Source organism: Oncorhynchus tshawytscha, linkage group LG22 (assembly GCF_018296145.1).
Source record: "Oncorhynchus tshawytscha isolate Ot180627B linkage group LG22, Otsh_v2.0, whole genome shotgun sequence".
NCBI lineage: Eukaryota > Metazoa > Chordata > Actinopteri > Salmoniformes > Salmonidae > Oncorhynchus > Oncorhynchus tshawytscha.
The window spans coordinates 10,885,155-10,890,596 of NC_056450.1; positions in this window are offsets into that span (position 1 = coordinate 10,885,155).

Below are 5,442 nucleotides of genomic sequence, written 5' to 3' on the forward strand. Positions count from 1 at the left end.
AGGCTTATAGAGTCCTAGCAGGCTATTTGATGATCATAAGCAACAGGCTATAGGCTCCCCTTCCTCTCTACATCAACAGCTAGTCTCGCAGCTCTGACATCACAGGTGGGATGTGCTATTCTGCCATTATTCTGAGAGCTTTTCACAGAAATCCACAGCAACCAGCATCTAGCTGGTGAGCATAGCGGAGTGTTCCACCTTCGAAAGAGGAAAAATCACTCATGTGGACAGTTTATATTTATACAGCTCTGGGCGGCAGGTATCCTAGTGGTTAGAGCGTTGGACTAGCAACCGTGAAGGTTGCAAGATCGAATCCCTGAGCTGAAAAGGTACAAATCTGTTGTTCTGCCCCTGAACAAGACAGTTAACCCACTGTTCCTAGGCTGTCATTGAAAATAAGAATTTGTTCTTAACTGACTTGCCTAGTTAAATAAAGATACAATATATATATATATATATATGCGCCCCCTGAAGTTACCCTCCTGAGGTTCACATAGTGTGGTTCCTCATCACTCTTGTGTACTCCGACAGCCGTCACTGTGTCCAGAGTTAGTGGTTGGTGTAGGTACAGTCGACCATTGTCAATGTACAAAAAAAGCGTTAACAGTACAAAAAAAAGTGTTCTTTTTTCACTGTCAGATACCCTCTTCCTCCATCCTATTCTCTATGTCCATTTCAAAATGGTATAAATATATTCACTCAAAATGTTACAGATATAGCCTACTATCTTAATTTGACCAGTTTCTCAGCAGGAAAATAATCCTGCAGCAACAGGAAATGTGAATTATTATGTGGATTATAATTGTTCAAATTGCTCAAACCCTAATTGCTCAAACCATACACCCCAACCTGAGCACTCCGTTCTGACGCCTCTGGTCTCTTGGCCCTCCCACCCAGCTCCTGTTCAGCCCAGTCCAAGCTCTTCTCTGTCCTGGTCAATGGTGGAACCATCTTCCCCCTGAAGCTAGGACAGCAGAGTCCCTGCCCATCTTCAAAAAGCACCTGAAACCCTACCTCTTCAAATAGTATCTTAAATAAAACCCCTCCTCACCTCAACTGACCCCCCAACACAATTGCACTTGGACCCCCCTAGCTCTGACTTTGCGGATAGCTACTTTATTGAGGAAAAGTGTACCTACTATGCCTGTGATGTACTTGTCCCACCTAACTATTCTAAGATGAATGCACTAACTGTAAGCCGCTGGTTTGCTGGAAAATTTTCTGCAAAAACAGATCAGATTAAAGATAACTTTTTCCACATTTTGTAGTGTTACAGCCTGAATTCAAAATGGATTGAATATTTTTTTTTTCTTCACACATCTACACACAATATATCCATAATGACAAAGTGAAAACATGTTTTTGGAAATGTATTGAAAATGAAATAAAGACATATCTAATTTACATGTCTAAGAACAGCCCTTAGCTGTGGTATACTGGCCATACACCACAACCACCTGAAGTGCCAAATGTCTATTATAAACTGGTTAGCCAACGTAATAACAACAGTAAAAATAAATGTTTTGTCATACCCCTGGTGTAAGGTCTGATATACCACAGCTTTCAGCCAATCAGCATTAAGGGCATAAACAATAAAGGCCATTTAGAACTTAACATGAATTTGGAACTTAGAGTATTATATAGAGTACCAGTCAAAAGTTTGGACACACCTACTCATTCAATGTTTTGCTTTTTTTGTGACTATTTTCTACATTTTCTACACAAAATTATGAAATAGCACATATGGAATCATGTAGTAACCAAAAAAGTGTTTAAACAAATCAAAGTATATTTTATTCTTTAGAATGTTCAAAGTAGCCACCTTTGCCTTGATGACAGCTTTGCACACTCTTGGCATTCTCTCAACCAGCTTCATCTGGAATGCTTTTCCAAAGGTCTTGAATGGGTTCGCAAATATGCTGAACACTTGTTGGATGCTTTTCCTTCACTCTGCGGGCCAACTCATCCCGAACTATCTCAACTGGTGTCATGACTCCGACCGAAGGTGGCTCCCCTTCCCATTCGGGTGATGCTCGGCGGTCGTCGTCGCCGACCTACTACAGTGCCTTGCGAAAGTATTCGGCCCCCTTGAACTTTGCGACCTTTTGCCACATTTCAGGCTTCAAACATAAAGATATAAAACTGTATTTTTTTTGTGAAGAATCAACAACAAGTGGGACACAATCATGAAGTGGAACGACATTTATTGGATATTTCAAACTTTTTTAACAAATCAAAAACTGAAAAATTGGGCGTGCAAAATTATTCAGCCCCTTTACTTTCAGTGCAGCAAACTCTCTCCAGAAGTTCAGTGAGGATCTCTGAATGATCCAATGTTGACCTAAATGACTAATGATGATAAATACAATCCACCTGTGTGTAATCAAGTCTCCGTATAAATGCACCTGCACTGTGATAGTCTCAGAGGTCCGTTAAAAGCGCAGAGAGCATCATGAAGAACAAGGAACACACCAGGCAGGTCCGAGATACTGTTGTGAAGAAGTTTAAAGCCGGGTTTGGATACAAAAAGATTTCCCAAGCTTTAAACATCCCAAGGAGCATTGTGCAAGCGATAATATTGAAATGGAAGGAGTATCAGACCACTGCAAATCTACCAAGACCTGGCCGTCCCTCTAAACTTTCAGCTCATACAAGGAGAAGACTGATCAGAGATGCAGCCAAGAGGCCCATGATCACTCTGGATGAACTGCAGAGATCTACAGCTGAGGTGGGAGACTCTGTCCATAGGACAACAATGTATATTGCACAAATCTGGCCTTTATGGAAGAGTGGCAAGAAGAAAGCCATTTCTTAAAGATATCCATAAAAAGTGTCGTTTAAAGTTTGCCACAAGCCACCTGGGAGACACACCAAACATGTGGAAGAAGGTGCTCTGGTCAGATGAAACCAAAATGGAACTTTTTGGCAACAATGCAAAACGTTATGTTTGGCGTAAAAGCAACACAGCTCATCACCCTGAACACACCATCCCCACTGTCAAACATGGTGGTGGCAGCATCATGGTTTGGGCCTGCTTTTCTTCAGCAGGGACAGGGAAGATGGTTAAAATTGATGGGAAGATGGATGGAGCCAAATACAGGACCATTCTGGAAGAAAACCTGATGGAGTCTGCAAAAGACCTGAGACTGGGACGGAGATTTGTCTTCCAACAAGACAATGATCCAAAACATAAAGCAAAATCTACAATGGAATGGTTCAAAAATAAACATATCCCGGTGTTAGAATGGCCAAGTCAAAGTCCAGACCTGAATCCAATCGAGAATCTGTGGAAAGAACTGAAAACTGCTGTTCACAAATGCTCTCCATCCAACCTCACTGAGCTCGAGCTGTTTTGCAAGGAGGAATGGGAAAAAAATTCAGTCTCTCGATGTGCAAAACTGATAGAGACATACCCCAAGCGACTTACAGCTGTAATCGCAGCAAAAGGTGGCGCTACAAAGTATTAACTTAAGGGGGCTGAATAATTTTCTTTATGTTTGAAGCCTGAAATGTGGCAAAAGGTGGCAAAGTTCAAGGGGGCCGAATACTTTCGCAAGGCACTGTAAGCTGCCACTGATTCTTTTCTCCCACTCCTTATGTGTTTATTGAGTACACCTGTTTTGAGTTGGTTATAATTAGTGAGGCTTTATTAGTCAGCCGGCCCGCCTGGTTCTTTGTGCGGGATTGATTATTGTAACCCTGGTGTTTGCATTAGATGTACATGTTTGTGTACTTAGTGCTAGACTGTTTTCGTTTCCCTGTGTCTGGGGCATTTGGTTTGAGCACCCGTAAGTGGGGTGACCGTAGTTCACCGTGTGTACATTAAAAAAAGCACTTTATTGAACTCTGCTTTCCTGCGCCTGATTTCACCCTCACGACACCCAGGACCTTACAACTGGGTTGAGGTTGGGTTATTGTGGAGGCCAGGTCTACTGCTGCAGCACTCTATCACTCTCCTTCTTAGTCAAATAGCCCTTACACAGCCTGGAGGTGTGTTGGGTCATTGTCCTGTTGAACAACAAAAGATCCCACTAAGAGCAAACTAGATGCGTATTGCTGCAGAATGCTGTGGTAGCCATGCTGGTTAAGTGGGCCTTGAATTCTAAATAAATCACAGACAGTGTCACCAGCCAAGCACCCCCACACCTCCTGCTCCATGCTTCATGCTGGGAACCACACATGCATAGATTATCCGTTCACCTGCTATGTGTCTCACAAAGACACAGTGATTGGAACCAGAAATTTCCAATTTGGACTCATCAGACCAAAGAACAGATTTCTACCGGTCTAATGTCCATTAATCGTGGTTCTTGGCCCAAGCAAGTCTCTTCTTATTATTGGTGTCCTTTAGTAGTGGTTTCCTTGCAGCAATTTGACCATGAAGACCTGATTCACGCAGTCTCCTCTGAACAGTTGATGTTGAGATGTGTCTGTTACATGAACTCTGTGAAGCATTTATTTGGGCTGCAATTTCTGAGGCTGGTAACTCTCAAAAACGTATCCTCTGCAGCAGAGGTAACTCTGGGTCTTCCTTTCCTGTAGCGGTCCTCATGAGAGCCAGTTTCATCATTGCGCTTGATGGTTTTTGCAACTGCACTTGATTGACTGACCTTCGTGTCTTAAAGTAATGATGGACTGTCATAATATGAACTTGGTATTTTACCAAATAGGGCTATCTTCTGTATACCACCCCTACCTTGTCACAACACAACTGATTGGCTCAAACGCGTTAAGAAGGAAAGAAATTCCACACCTGTATTTTGAATTGCATTTCAGGTGACTACCTCATGAAGCTGGTTGAGAGAATGTCAAGAGTGTGCAAAGCTGTCATGAAGGAAAATGGTGGCTACTTTGAAGAATCTCAAATAGAAAATATATTTTGATTTGTTTATTACTTTTTCGGTTACTACATTATTTCATATGTGCAATTTCATCACGCTCACTGTTCATTAACTATTGGAAGTGCTTGCACAAAGGATAGTAACATCTAATCCTGTGTTCTTGGAATCTGAATATCTGGACTTGTCCAGTGACTGCTGAGAAAGATCAGCTGACAACAGGGGAAAGTCCTTGTGGCGGCACGGAGAGACGGCTGACCGGAGGGAATAGACCCCACTGGGACAGTCATGGGGTAGCTTCCCATTTCTGTAGTTTCCCATGCTTCGCAGTATGTTGGAAACACCCACTTTAGCTACAGAAAGTCAACATACGAGAATACCCCTAGAGTCTGCGAGAGCGGGGGCGGAAGATGACTCATCGGCTGACAACATGGTAACGACTGGACTGGAAACGACTACGAGTAATGAGAGCACAGCACAAGAGAACACCACAGCAACTGTCACAAGTTCTGCTGCAACAGTGGGCCACAAACAGATGCAGGTATGTGTCTGTGGTTGGAGGAAAGTTACATCACACCATGGGTTGAGGATCCACCAGGGGAAG